General features: G+C 43.0%; 1 long non-coding RNA gene across 1 annotated transcript in view; it reads left to right on the forward strand.

Moving 5' to 3' along the window:
* The first annotated feature begins 1,206 nt into the window (after positions 1–1,206).
* The window catches only part of LOC138515480 (uncharacterized), a 50,790-nt gene continuing 36,014 nt past the window's right edge, over positions 1,207–15,982 (forward strand). The window contains exons 1-2 of the long non-coding RNA XR_011282020.1: positions 1,207–1,412; positions 13,239–13,425. This is a non-coding gene — a long non-coding RNA (uncharacterized lncRNA). The remainder of the gene's footprint in view (positions 1,413–13,238; positions 13,426–15,982) is intronic.

The following is a 15,982-nucleotide window of genomic DNA, read 5'->3' on the forward strand; positions in this document are numbered from 1 at the left end:
CAGGTAGGCATTGTACCGCAATATGGCTTTGCCGGTTGCATCTGTAAAATTGGAGGGCATTGGCAGCATTTTGGATTTGACCAGCATATTGGTTAAACATTGTCAATCCACATTTACATTATATTATGTTGCTTATTCATACTTCAAGCACCATCGATACTATGCATGCATTGATGGCTGAGATCCTCCATTGTACTTTTGGTGCATGTTGGGGTTAGGTGGGGGAGCTGTGCCGGCTTCCTCAGAATGGTCTTTTGGTTTATGAAAGACAGCTTTTGGATTCGACCTAATATGCCCTTTCACCCCCAGCATGCCATATATTTCAAACGGAGAGAGTAGTTACACAGGTGGAAATGCACCTACATTGAATAGTCATGGATCACATGCAGAATGTCAATATCAGTGCCTGTCAGCGCTGCTGCTGTTGGAATAATACTGTTGTGAATTTCAACCATTCGCTAAATTCAGTCGGGCCACTTATTTCAACACAGACGGTGTGCACCAGTTTAAAATGATGCTAAAGTGAGAGCATGGTGTATATGTGTGAGTTAGGATATTAGTACTGATGTGTGGCATTCAGGGTAAACTATAGAGGGGGATGATTTGGGGTTTAGCATAGCATAGTGCAGTGTAGAGTGTTAACAACCTTAACTACTAACACCACCTACACTAACTAATGATATTCCGGCTCACATTTGTAATTTTGCTTGGTCAGAGCGGGTTTGTTTAAGCCACACCCTGCTGTAGGTTGTAAATGCACAAACTCACAGTGTAATGTTGGCTTAGGAAATAAATACAAACATTGAAAGCTGAACAGCAGTGTCCCTTGTGGACGTTAGATTCAGAGCACAATGAGGTGGCAGAATGTGCACTTGAAAGAACTATTGAATTGGTTAAACTGGTGCAGGCCAGGAAGTAGAGGAAGTAATGTTGCACTGTTCATCCGAGCTCTGTGAAATATTTAACAGTGCTGTCCAAAGGCCATTCTAGGAAAAGCCAGGAAAGGCTGGAAAGATGCTGGGGGGTGTTGGCCAAAAGATGGGTGGTGATTGACCGGAGGCATCCCGTGACATCTCGATAGAATGCATGAACATGGGTGGTGAAATACTAAAGAATATGTATGAACCTATAAGCAGAGGGGAAGGAAAAAGAGCGTTAAAGCTGGGGGGAAGAGGGCAAAAAGGGCTGGCCACAGAAGGAGCAAGGATAGCGAGAGGAGAGGAAGAAGAAACATGATTTTTAAGGAGTTCTGATCGAGTGATGACTGAGCTGAGCTGGGCTGGGAACTGTACTTGCTGCAGAGGAGGGAGACGGGTGATTGAGAGACAACTCACTGTAATCCCAGAGGCAGCTGCAGTGAGAAGAAAGAGTGTCCATCCGGGCAGACAGAATCATCAGGCACTAAACTCCTGGTGAGTATAGTTGAAAGAGAAAGGAAACAAAATAATTAATTAGAGCAAACTGATGGTCTAATTAGTGAAATGCCAAATTAGATCACTAAAGGGGGAACACCATTGCTTCTTTGGGCATTTGCAGCACTGCTAACATTTATCAGTCATACTTTCAAGGTTGTGTATAAAAATGCATGTGGTCTTCCAAGTTTGCTAAGGAGTGGGTAGTTTCACTGGACGCGAAAGAGAAATCTTTGACTGCGAAAGAGAAATCTTTGCCTTGGGTGGGGAATGTTACGGAAGTTTATACCAATATAACTGTGATTTTCAATGCACTGACAGATTATGAAAACTGTATTTTTGACATGCTGTGTTTAGATATTTCTTCCTGCTTATTGCATGTGTTCAACAAAATGTGATTCTGCTGTCTTTCACTACACATTTTATTTTATTCTGGTTTGTGGAATGAATACAAAGGGCCTGGGGGCATACTTGTGAAAGCATGTGTGCATGCGTTTATCGTGGCTTGTTCATTTTGTGATATGTGGTGAAGTCTGCTGTATCTGGTATAGTCGATAAGAAAACCTAGTGTACTTACTGGAGTGCTAACCCTGACATTTCACCAGCCAAAGACACCACATAAAACCATAGCAATAAACAGGTGACCAATGAACCTATTCCCTACCCTGCAGCAAACAAAAATCCTAACAGGGGACTGTACTTCACCACCTATTTAAAGACTTTGTGCACCTTTTGTGACTGCTTTCAGTATACTGCGATGTGCTGCTATTGGTTTACAAATCAGTGACATGGCGGGATATGGCAATTTTCTTCTTAAATTGGAAACACAATCCCTAGCTTGGTGACCGTATGTCTTCTATTGGTAGCCTATCAGCAAAGAGACAGTACTCATATTACATTATGCAGGGATTTTGCCCTATGCAGCGATGCGGTTACTTAAGCAGCACTGCCCTAAGGCGTTTTATACTATATCTGCGTCTGAATTTGCTTCCGGTGTCACAGCATGCCGGCGCATGGCCTAAAATCCCACGTGAGCAAAGGCTTTGTTGATTTTGCAAGGGGCCAGCTGAGTCTGCCACACACATACGTGCACGCTTTACTTGTTTTAAACCATTTTACATAAAGGGTTATAGAAATTTCTGCTCCTCGCCTGTCAGTATTTTTACTAACCAATTTTCGGCCGCCATTTGTTCGGCCGAATCATTGGTCATTGTGGCAGCTGCTCTACATGTCTGGGAGTAGATTTCCCCCAAATCGGTAGAAATATGAAACAAGATTTTAACAATTGTTATATTTTTTGCTTAAGTATATTGAATGGTGTTTTCTTACATTTGTGCATGCATGTTTTATGTGATGAGCAATACATGTTTTCTGATGTATAATTGTATTGTTACACAGTGTGTTTTATTTTTCTCAATATGCAAAAGGCTAGAAATATTAGCAATATGCATGTAATAACAAAAAGTTACAAATAAAAGTATACTGCCACAGTTTGAGGAAGAATTACTTAATTTCTTAAGGCAATATGGTGGATTTTTCAAAAACAAAGCAATGGCAGTGTTGGAGTCCCTCTGTTTCCCTGAAGTGTGTTTTGTGAGTTTGGTGGTGAAGGAAAAAAGTGGTGGTAACAGAATGACTGCCCCATTTACTGCACCACCAAATTCTGGTTTTGAGGTAAAATGAATGAAAAACATCCACAAATAATGGCATTACCACATACAGAATTACCCCAATTGAATTATTTACTTAGAATTCTTTTAAAGCGCCTTATGCCCGCAGTCCTCAAAGTGCTAACAAACACCAAAAAACAAACAATACATACATACATTGTACTAACAGAAGGGAAATAAGAGCATTAAAAAAAACAGCAATATAAGAAAAACCATGAAGGCAAGAAGACCCAACAAAGGGCTTCAAACATTTTCCAGTGACTCAACAAAGTTAAACCACTAGTACAAAGATGGAAGAGCCCATAGGCAGAAATGTCCATGGTCTCAAAAAGAGGGGATTGGTACTGGCACCTCACCCTATCACAATACAGTCCCTATTGTCTTGGGCACACCAATCGTCCAGTTAAATTCGACACAGAAATTTCAAATCAGTACAACGGACAACCCCTGACCCAGATGTTGCGAGTAGCTAGGCAAGAAGTTGATGGAATGGATTGATATGAGTCTCCAGCATGGGAAGTAACACCACCTTGGAATCTAGCAGACTTAACACAAGTTCAGAGGCAGTGACAGGGTCAACAACCTCTCTCTGTCCATTTCATATATTTTCTCCTGCTCCTTTTACAGAATCATTCTTTGCTCTTATTACTGTTCTGTAGTCATCCAAGTCTAAATATTACACCAACCTCATCCCTCTTCTTCTCTCAACTGCACTTGCTATCCAGTACCCCACTGTCATGACCTACAGAACGTGCCTCTTTTGGACTTCCTGGTCCTTTTCTCAATGGGCCTTGCACTCCCTGGTACTCCCAACATGGCCGTCCAGCGTGAAACACCTTCCTTGCTCTACACGTTAGACGTAGTGTGTTCTATTAATAGACCACGCCCCCCGTGGCTCCGCGCGGCTCAATGCTATTACGAAGTAGCGACCAGACATGTGCTCTGTAGCTCGCAGTATTGTTATCCTTGGTTCTTTCCCAACCAACCCCATTCCTAGCCCTTTTCCTTCTTTCTTGCTTCCTGGACTTGCGTGCTGAGTAGCGCACTCTCTCATATTCCCGGATTCCTGGATCGTTGCATCTTGGAACTTTGAACGCAAGTTGGAGTCGGAAGAGACTCGTGCACCCTTATTCAAGACCCGATCCGTCGGCAAGAAGGCATCGACCAAGAAATCCAGCAAAGATCGGACTCAGGTGAGAAGGGGGGAACTCCTTGACAGTTTGAGACGCCACCCGACCGAACTCTATATGGACATGGAAGCGGCCGTCCAGGACCTGATGCGTGGCATGCAAGAGCTATCAACCCAGGTACAGAATCTAAAGGCGGAAAACGCCGCTCTCAAACAATTAGTTCTATCCTGTGATTCTGCCACAAAAGAAAGTGTCTTGCTGGGCGGCATAGTGGACAAATACGATGGGTCGGCAAAAACCCTTCGTGGATTCCTGGATTCATGTTTGGTCCAATTTACCTTTAAACCCTACTACTTTTCGACTCCCAGGGCTAAGGTGGGTTTCATAATTGCTCACCTTTCAGGAAATGCCTTAACCTGGGCTACGCCCCTCGTTAATTCCGGCGATGCTCTCCTAGATGACTATGATGGGTTCATACAGGCCCTTAAAACCATGCTTGACCGCCCAGAGCAGGTCTATAGTGCCCAGGAATGCCTGTTAGACTTCCAGCAGGGATCCCAGGATATGCTCACCTATGTAACCCAATTCAAGCAATTAGTCAAGGAAGCTGATTGGTCCCCTGAGGCGAGTTTTACCCTTTTCAGGAGAGGACTGAATGAGGAGATTAAGGATGAGTTGGCCAGAGTGGCTCGCCCAAACTCATTCCAGGCACTAATGGACCTTGCCATGCAAATAGACTTTTGCATCCAGGAAAGGAAGGCAGAGAAGAAGAAATCCAGAAGAAATCCTTCAAAGTGTCCTTTGCATGCACCACCAAGACGGACACAAACCCAGGCTCAGTCACTGAACCAGAACCCATGCAGATAGGAGCCTTCCGTGGACCTATATCCCCGCAAGAAAGGATGAGAAGGATTCATACGGGGTTGTGCATGTATTGTGCCTCAGACAAACACTTGGTTAGGGAGTGTCCTCTAGCCCCTCCTCGGCGTTTGGGAAATGGCAGCTCCCGATCATAGATGGAGCAGAGCTTCGGGAGAGAGATGTTTGCTCCACATCAGTTCCATCCTTGAACTCTCCTGGACAAAACAATTTGGTGATACTACAGGCCTTCCTATCGCCCTCCAAGATCAAGACCTATTCCATTCTGGCCTTGGTAGACTCCGGAGCTATGGGAATTTTCATTGATCAAAATTGGGTTGTTAGTCATCGTATTCAATACGAAACACGAAGCACCATGCAGCCGGTGGAAGCAATCGACGGAAGACCCCTCACTTCAGGACCCATAAGCCTGCAGACAAAAGAGATCCAGCTTTCTATAAACCATCACCAAAAGCGGATTAGATTCGACATCATTAAATCAGCTCATTACCCCATGGTATTGGGTATGCCCTGGTTACAGAAGCACAATCCGTATATCAATTGGTCAGCAGGATCACTATTCCTAGGCTCAGAGTTTTGTATGTCTCACTGTCTATTTCTGGATCCCTCCTTGACACCCCCTAAAGAACCACCAAGAGATCAGTAATCACCACGCATGGTTTCCAATATCATACAAGTCCCTGAGGCCTATCAGGGATATGCTGATGTATTTTCAACTGCCATAGTCCAGGCCTTACCCCCTCACAGACCTGAAGACTGTGCCATAGGTACAGATCCCTCAGCAGTGATTCCCTTCGGCAGAATGTTCATCCTTTCCGAATCAGAAAAAAAGGCCCTCCGAGAATACCTGGATACCAACCTTGAAAATGGCACTATAAGACCTTCAAAATCTCCAGCGGGTGCTTTGTTGTTCTTTGTTACCAAGAAGGACACCAAGGAACTCAGACCTTGCCTCGACTATCATGGCTTAAACCAATGCACCCTCAAAGATCGGTACCCACTGCCCTTGATTTCGGATATCCTGGAAGTTGTGAGAGGCGCCGTAATATTCACAAAGTTGGATCTCCAGGGTGCCTATCATTTGATCCGTGTCCGGGAAAGAGGCGAATGGAAAACAGCCTTTAGAACACCCTTTGGTCACTATGAATATCTAGTCATGCCCTTTGGACTAGCTAATGCCCCCGCAGTTTTTCAACGTTTCATGGATAGGGTGTTTTCTGACATGTTATTCCTCTTCATCATTGTCTATCTGGACGACATATTGATCTTTTCCAAGGATCTTCTAAAGCATGAAGAACATGTAAGGGCAGTATTACAACGACTCCGTGAACACAAACTTTTAGCCAAACCCGAAAAATGTTTGCTTCACGTTACTTCTGTTCACTACCTAGGATTCATCCTTAGCCCAGAAGGAATTGGTATGGACCCTTCAAAGGTAAAGGCCATACTGGCATGGGCCGCTCCCACGTCCGTGAAACAATTCAATCCTTCCTGGGGCTTGCCAACTTCTACCGGAAGTTCACATCCACCTTTTCCGAGATCGTTCAGCCAATGGTTGCTCTCTTGAAGAAGGACACCCCCTTTATCTGGTCTACACCACATGATAAGGCATTCCAACGTTTAAAGGCAGAGTTCACGCAAGCCCGCATCTTGGCCCAACCCGACATAAATCAACCATTCCTAGTGGAAACGGATGCCTCTAACTATGCCATGGGAGCGGTCTTGAAGCCTGAATTTGAGGATAAACTGGAACACCCCATTGCTTACCTTTCACGAACCCTGACTCCCAGTGAGACACACTACTCCGTCCTGGAAAAGGAACTGTTAGCCAACCGCCAAGCCTTCACTGAATGGCAACATCTACTTCTGGGTGCTAGATATCCAGTTCAGGTCCGCACGGACCATCAGAATCTTCAAATTCTACAGTCATTGGAGTGTAGGAACAGTCGTCAGGCGCGTTGGGCCTACTTCTTTGTCCAGTACCAGTTCCATTTCACTCATGTTCCCGGATCACAAAACCTGATTGCTGATGCCTTATCTCGACGTCCTGACTATGTAGCTACTGAAGATAGGCCCTATCCTAAGATGTTTCCCCACACGATCTTTGTAGCTCAAACAGTCAATCTCCTGGAAGAAATTCGAGTGCAAACCCAATCCCCTGATCTCTGGAAGGATATTTCAAGGAAGAATCAATGGAACCTAAGAGTCAAGGAAGGATATTTATTCAAGGACAATGCATTGGTCATTCCTACACAGAAATTACAACAAAGAATAATAAACGTCTGTCATGATACCCTTCACTCCGGACATCGTGGCATAACCAACACCCTCCGCCTCATACAATGACAGTTTTGGTGGCCTGGAATGAAGACCAACGTACAGCAGTACATCAAAGCTTGTACTATCTGTAGTCAAAATAAACATGATAACAAGAGACCGGCGGGTCTTCTACTGCAACCTACACTGCCAACAAGGCCATGGGAATTCATTGCTACGGACTTCATTATGGAATTACCACCTTCCCGAGGATACACGACCATCATGGTTACCATTGACTTGTTCACTCATATGGCTTATTTTACACCCCTGTATAAGCTACCATCCTCGTCCGAACTTGCTGGAATCTTCCTGGAACACATATTCCATCTGCATGGACTTCCTTCCAAGATCATATCTGATCAAGGACCTCAATACGTTTCACAATTCTGGAAACATCTCTGTCACATTTTGGGAATCCAACGCGCCCTCTCATCAGGTTATCATCCCCAAACTAACGGGGCCACAGAACGTGCTAATCAGACCCTGGAACAGTATCTTCGATGTTCTGCCACCAAGGTTCAGGATGACTGGTCGCTCCTGATACCCATGGCTGAATTCGCCTACAACAATTCCGATCATTCAGCACTTAAGACCTGTCCCTTTTATTGTAGCCAAGGTTTCCATCCATCAGTTCTACCCTCAGTTCTCCCTCATCCTACACCGGTACCTACTGTCGACTCCTGGATCGTAAACCTCATCAACGTACACCAGGAGGCCAAAGAAAACTTAGTGAAGGCCAGAACACAGACTAAGAGGTATGCAGATTCCAAAAGAAGACCAGGGCCTTCTTATGCAATTGGTGATCAAGTCTGGTTGTCCTCTAAATTATTACCCCGACATCTATGACCAAACAAATTGGCCCCTCGGTGCTATGGTCCATTTCCCATCAAGGAAATTATAAATCCAGTCTCATGCCGGATCAAACTACCAGACTCCTGGAAGAAAATTCACCCAGTTTTTCACACATCCTTATTAAAACCCTACATCCAATCCTCCCGGAAATCCTGCAGACCCCCTCTTCTGCTGGTCGACAACCAACTGGAATATGAAGTGTCCCGAATTTGCGACTCCAGTTATAATCGGGGTAAGCTTATATACCTGGTTGAATGGAAGGGATATCCTCCTAGTAAAGTACCTGGGAACCACTTTCTAATCTCAAGAGCCCTTGACTGCTCAGAAGATTTCACCTCATACACCCTGCAAACCTGGAGGAACGGGTCTTCGGAGGAGGCATACTGTCATGACCTACAGAACGCGCCCCTTTTGGACGTCCTGGTCATTGTCTCAACAGGGCTTGCACTCCCTGGTACTCCCAACATGGCCGTCCAGCATGAAACACCTTCCTCGCTCTACACGTTGGACGTAGCGTGTTCTATTAATAGACCACGCCCCCGGCGGCTCCGCGCATCTCAATGCTATTGCGAAGTAGCGACCAGACATGTGCTCCGTAGCTCGCTGTATTGTTATCCTTGGTTCTTTCCCAACCAACCTCATTCCTAGCTCTTTTCCTTCTTTCTTGCTTCCTGGACTTGTGTGCTGAGTAGCGCACACTCTTATATTCCCGGATTCCTGGATTGTTGCATCCTGGAATTTTGAACGCACGCTCATGTCGGAAGAGACTCGTGCAGCCTTATTGAAGACCCGATCCGTCCGCAAGAAGGCATCGACCAAGAAATCCAGCAAAGATCGGACTCAGGTGAGAAGGGGGGAACTCCTTGACACCCACAGTGTCTTCTTTCTCATGATTTTGAGGGGATGAGTTTGAACGGCAGAAAATGTGGTGATGCCAGAAGCATCTCTGACTTGAAGATGTCTCAAGCTTCTTTGAGATACATTTGAGCAAACGTGTGTCAAGGCCATCTTAGATGATCGAGTTATCTTCAGAATTGCTCTAGTTCTCTGCTTTGTCAATGGGGTCTACGAAGCAGATGCAAATCTGAAATGGTCATGTGTACACCCATGAATTAAAGGTGGGGGATTTTGTTAATCTCCCTGATTTTCATCAAGAGGAACTGGGCTGAGGAAATCCCCGCACTCAAGAACAGAGAAGTCCAACAATATAACAAAGTTCAACTGCTTTATTAGAGAGCTCTCATTCAAGGGTTCACCAATGGACAATACAGCAATTCTCCACAACTTCTTCCAACAATCTGAATCATATCAGCCCTTTTTGTTACTGTATGACATCACAAAATAATGATATATCAAAAAACCTAAAATGGAGCAGGATTGGTTAGTAAGGTCAACTATGTATATGATATATCGGGTGTTAGTTCAGGGATTGGACAGGCATCTCTGTTGGTTCCTCCTCTAACCACACTCTAAATGTTTCAACTACGATATCTCAGGTTAGTGTACTGCAATTGGGCAGTGCAACATAGTGTGAGCTTAACATGAAAGGTGAGAAAGGATTGGCCAGAGAGTGCCTTCTCAGCCTTGGCGCTCTGGAAAGTCACCAGCTAAGTGCAACTATTCAAGGTAGTGAGAAAGACCTTAAAGGTGATGCATGTTCCTGATAAGGTACCATCTCCAATCATCTATGCCTTGAGTCTGAACATTTAATATTTGAACCTTGTATTTCTTTTGTATCATTATCTGGGTCAAGAGGCAGTAGAATAGCTACTTTTACAAGCGGATTCCATAGGTGCTAATAAACATTGAATTGTGATCTTATTAGAATTCATTGCACACAATTTGTATTTCAAATACCAGAAACAACACTACCTCCAAATGTCAGGGACCTCTATGGGTGCCAGTATGGCCCCTGTATAGGCTAACAGCTTCATACACAGGTTCAAAACCACTCATATTATAAATCACCCTGTTTGGCACAAGTACTTAGAAAAGTGAGTCAGGTATATTGATGATATATTTGCCATTTGGCATGGTACCTGGGATACACTGCAAGATTAGCTTACTTTTATAAATCAGATTGACCCTTGCATCCAATTTACAGCTGAAATTGGAACACCTAATGTACACTTTTTGGATGTAGAGGTGAAGTTCACTAATAACAACATAGTGACCACACTGTTTACCAAACCCACAGACAGTAATAATCTTTTACATTGGATGAGTTTCCATCCTCAGAATACAGTGAAAAAAGTGCTGTATGGGCAGCTGTTAAGAATTAAAAGAATTGTCAGTGATGAAGAGAAATGCCAAATTGATTTCAACAAAATGGTGAAAAAATGTAAAGATAGGGGTTATCCGATGAATCACCTGGATTCAGCTGTAGAGACAACTTTGAGTCTGTCCAGAGTGACTCTACTCCAAATGAGACCCACAAAAGTCACTCTACTGTTAGTGTTTGTGTCTAAATTATGTTTACAGATTAATACGGTGAAACAAATTGTCAATAAACATTGGGATATACTGAGGAATGATGTCAGAACCAAAGATTTATTTCCCGAACGACCAGTGTTTTCCTATCAGAGGAGTGAGAATCTGAGAAACAAGCGAGTCAGCAAAAGAGATAAGGTACCCATGAGCAACAGACAAGAAGGACACTTATCCATGCCTAAGCTGTGGCAATTGTAAAAGCATGACAAAGGTTATGTATGTCTTCCATCCCCATGCCGGGGAACGAATACAACTAAAGAACTTTGCAACCTGCTCTTCTGAGAATGTCGTCTATTGTATTAGGTGTCCTTGCTTCATGTACTACGTGGGAGAGATCAAAAGAAGGGTGAATGTAAAGTGGAAAGAGCATAAGTCTTGTATGAGAACCAACAATCAGCACTCATCAGTGGCACGACATTTTATTGAACATGGCCACACTATTGCGCAAATGAAATTCCAGATCCTGGAGGTTCTCAACACAAAAGAATTCCGAGGTGACATTGCAAGGAGAAGAGCGCAAAGAGAGGTGTTTTGGGTTCACAGACTGAAATCCTTGGTGCCCAACAGCATGATCGAAGAACTGAATTTACATTGTTTTCTATGAACAAGATCTCTGTGTGCACCATACACATGATTGCATATGGAATTGCACGATTTTTGCAAGCTTGTTTCTTTTTGAATTTCTTTATCCTTTCCATGTCGGTACTCTGCTATGTATAAACAAATACCATGTTTGAAGTTGTGCACAGATACAGTCTGGTATTAATACTGATCGTTAGGAATCCAGAATATTTTTTATTTGGTTGTCATCAATTGGGTTAACGTACCCTTCATCTGTGGTTTATGATAGGCCGACTGTTGATGTTCATCCTATTCTTTCATTTTCCTACCTTTTCATTTTTTTACTTATTCTTCCATTTCCTTTCTTTTCATTTCTATTAATTACGTTGACTGTCCACAATTTGAAATGGAGGCAAGTTTGGCTTTTTGTCAAACTTTAGTTAGGGTTCTAATCAGCACGTAGTTAGTAATTTATATATTCCCCCTGATGCATTAATCTGTAGCACATTGGCATTTTAAGTTTGTACCATTGACAACACGCACAGTATAGAGTTATCCAACCATTGGCTGGTCTGAATGAAGATGTAATATACCTTTAAGAGTTAGTGGGTGTATGCGACGCTAAACGCACATATCACACGCCTGAGTGATGCTAGTCGATCCATAGAGTCACGAGTTAGGAGGTCAAGTGTCTTCCCTTTTCTCTGAAATACTCAGAGAGAGATTGGAGGCTACACGCGTATTGATCAGGTACGATATGAAGATTAGAGAGTGGGAAGTAAGATGGGGTCACCACTAGCAGAATATTAGATCATTGGGCGAGATGGCATTGCAGTATTTGACAGGGGCTTGTCTGTATTTTTCCACTAGATTTGTGTTTGTAACCAATACCTACACAACACAAAGCACAGCCACATGGATTTGTATATGCCTTTCTACTGTGTCATTTGGACACATATTGATCCTCGATTTGAAGCAAGGTAGGAAAAGGTACCAAGATTGAGGTTGCCATTCTACGTATTGGATTTTTTATGCTATGAGAGTACGATAATGATCTTAATGGCCATCTGTTGCTTAAAATGATTACCACAGCCGTTATAAGAAACACTGTGAACTTGATGTAGTGTTAATCGAGATCTACCTTTTTCTAACTTTCCATCTTTATTTGCTTTTTTGTTTTTTAGTTTTTTTGCTTTTTGTTTCCTGTTCCTTGTCTTGGTCTTTTTCATGTGTCCTTTGCTGATTTTTTCATGGGTTACCTAATTCAACTAATTTACTTCATGATTGTCTCTGTGAATTGCTGCATGTGAAATGCATTGTTCACGTTTGTTTTAACAAATGGAATTGGACCTCAATATCATGGACATTAATGTGATAACAAGTGATTATTGTTGTAAAATGTGTTAATATGATTTTTAACACGATTCAGTCATTTTTTGTTTCCTGTACATGTATGGCCCGGTTGACTGGCCATAGTACTGTTTGCATTGTATGTAGAGCTATTAGCCCTGATGATGGACACAGAGTCAGAAATGTATTATTGTAATTTGTAGCTATTTCTGGCAGAGGATGCTTATTGTAGTCGTGAGTATTGATTGTAGTTTAAAGTTAATTTAAAAATAGGGGTTGTATTACCTTGAATTGAATGTTCATCTAGCCTTTGCACTATATCGAGGGTGTACAACCTGCACCAAAGGTGTTCTGGCCTTGGTCCACAGTATTTCTTATGTATCACTCTGCCTTCAGTTGGATGGGAAAAACTGCCCATGTCTGGCTCGAATAAAGAGGCTTTGTTGCTCAGGTCTTGATAACGTGTGCAGGGAACACAGATTTGACTTTCTCCTGACTGTATTTATGAGGATGTTTGGCTTTTGCTCATGCAGGTGTCCTATCTCGTCTGCTAATATGAAACCTTTCCCTTTCAGTGTCCTTGGTAAGGCTCTGCACAATAACTGCACTGAAAGCATGGTCTTCACGTCTCTACAAAATCAGCACATCTGCCTTGCTCTGTAATCTCGGATCCTTTCAGCATCTCCCATTCTCTCCAATGTGCTTGTTGCCTCCATTTTGATTTAAATGGCTGCCCATGTTGCGTTTAGCGTCAGCAAGCAGGTAAAATGTATGTGTATTCGAAGTGCGTGTGTGTCCTATATCTAAGTGAGTCATAAGCATATTTTTCTTCTCCTCTTGTGTTTGAAAGTGCTAACCTCACAGACTGCGCTCTAGCAATCTTTGTATCACGTGTGTTGCACCACACTTAAGTATGTACTTTAACTCAAAAAAGTGCAAACTGGCGCATACTTTGGATTGAACTAGAACCAATTTAGCTTCTACTTAACACAAGGGCAGGATTGTGTGCATTTAGTTAAACAGATAGTACTGTATTGCTTGAGAGTATGTTTTAACGATTCAAGAGAATACAAATTGAATGCTCGAGAGAGCAAATAGCATTAAATACCTAACGGTTTGATGACCGTGGGTTTGTGCAGTTGCTGCTTTTGGTCTGAGATTAAGTGAATGCTCTCTTCATCTACAAGTTTTGTAGCTTCTAATCCAAAATAGTAGTTCAGGCCTGAAACTTGGTTTGCTGCAAAGTAGTAAACACAGATATATACAATTTTGTGGAAACTGAATATAATTAATATTCAATTGTATACAGATAGCTAAAAAATTATTAGACCTGCAATAGCTTTTACCTGAGTCAAAGTTGCCGTTCTGTGTGATAAATTGTAACCGCCATTGATAATGCAGCAAATTTATACCCTCTTCTGTGATAATGCCGTAATCTAAAGTAAATTTAAGCATAGTAAAAGGAAGCGGGTCATTCCCAGGGCTATTCTTGGTTTTAAAACTATCACATTGAACAGTTTTAAGAAAGCGCACATTAGTGCATAATCTATTCGTGGCATACCAGCTGGAGTCAGAAGTTAGATGTGTAATGCTGAACGCCGTCGGGCAGAACTGCTGCATCGAAAGAATGAGTTGGTAACTATGACAACGTGAGTTACCTCTTAGTCAGGTGCACATCACGTGTCCTAAATTGCTAGGAGACCAAAGCGTGTCTGGAAATTGAAGGAGTGGAAAGTAAAGGCAAATTGGTTGCCTACGAGTATTCCATAACTGAAACGCACGGTGTGTTTAGAAATGTCATGCTAGTTGGTAAGCTAATCTTGCCCATGTCAGTCTGGTCGGAGGGAAACACATTGTATCATAGTCAAAATTGTAAGGATACATTTTAGATATTATTCACTCATGCCTGTGTCCCTTTGTCTGCTTTTGTTTCTACATCTAACATGATTTTCATCCCTGTAGTCTTCTTTGTGTTCTTTTTGCACTGTGCTGTAGCTACTCTAATAACACAGAATTCAAGTAGTACTAGTACTAAGGCAGCTATGAGTACCTTCAGTATGCTAGCCATCCACGTTGGTATCCAGGAAAAAATGCATGACAGCCAATCTTCATCTTCTCCTGCTGATAGTTGCATTATTGCATTTCTGATCATCCCATTCTCTCTGTCGTGGGAGCATATATAAGGTGCAACAAAAAGGCTCGATCTTTGTGTACACGCCTCCCTCCACAGCTGTCAGAAGATGCACAATGTATCTGTTCTGTAAGGTCATCAGTCTGACAGCTCTCAGTTGTTCTTTGATGGGGTTGAACCCCTTCACTGTCTAATTTATTTTCAGCAACAGACCTTTAGCTGAACAGTCTCAGCTTTGGTGGTATCGCATCCAGTGCGTCTTCCATTTTTGATGATATGTGGTTCCCCTCTTTACTCTTGTCAGCTCCACATATCTCTCCTTCCTCTGGTGTGCAGCTATTGTGGGGAACCCTTCCACTGGTGTGTTTAGCTGCTCTATGGAGCATATTCTTCCCCATTAGGGTGGAAGTTGCATGTATGCCTTGGACCCGCAGGCCCAGTAGTAATCCATTAATACTGCTGTGCCGACCTTCATTCCTGGTATCTTCACTGTTCTCTTGCAACCTTTATTTTCCCCAACCTTTACAGTAACATAATTCTGGAAACACAAGGAAGCACTTTCAAGTGTTATACTTGTCCTAGGATCAGCTTAATTTTCTACCCATGTGAGCAGCTTTGCACTTGCTGCCCATTCCTTCAGACAGTCATTGTTTTCCTTCTGTACCATTTCTACTGGAACCATTAGGAGTGCATGTGCTTTGCTCCCCATCATCTCCTCCATCCATCGTTCACCTTTGTACACTTGTCTGTACAGCAGTAACTGAGGCGAGGTGTCTCCTAGCATCCTGGCAGTACTCCTATCTCTTTGTTCCCTGTGTTTGGACATTGCAGCTCCTTTTGAGTAACTGTCCCCACTTCTCCTTTATTTGGGCTACCTGTAACATATTCAATTGTCTTGTCTGAGCTCCAGTAGTCATCTTATCATTGCCTGAGTCTTTCTGTTACTTATCTTGTCTTCTGTGACATCCATCGCAGTGTGGCCCATTTCCCTTGGAATCCACCCTTTATGGTGCAGAGCGCTAAGTGCATAAGGCACTGTGTTCTGGCTGCTCAAACGTCTGTGGCTAGGAATATTCTGGATGCCCTCATGGCGTAGGGGATGAGATAACACATGTAGCAGTTTTGCTTTGTTGCCTTTTTCCCCACCTTGACAATATGCTGCTACCAAACGTTATTGGACATATGGGC

The sequence above is a fragment of the Ambystoma mexicanum genome, chromosome 6q (assembly GCF_040938575.1).
Source record: "Ambystoma mexicanum isolate Mex_15411 chromosome 6q, UKY_AmexF1_1, whole genome shotgun sequence".
Classification (NCBI taxonomy): Eukaryota; Metazoa; Chordata; class Amphibia; order Caudata; family Ambystomatidae; genus Ambystoma; species Ambystoma mexicanum.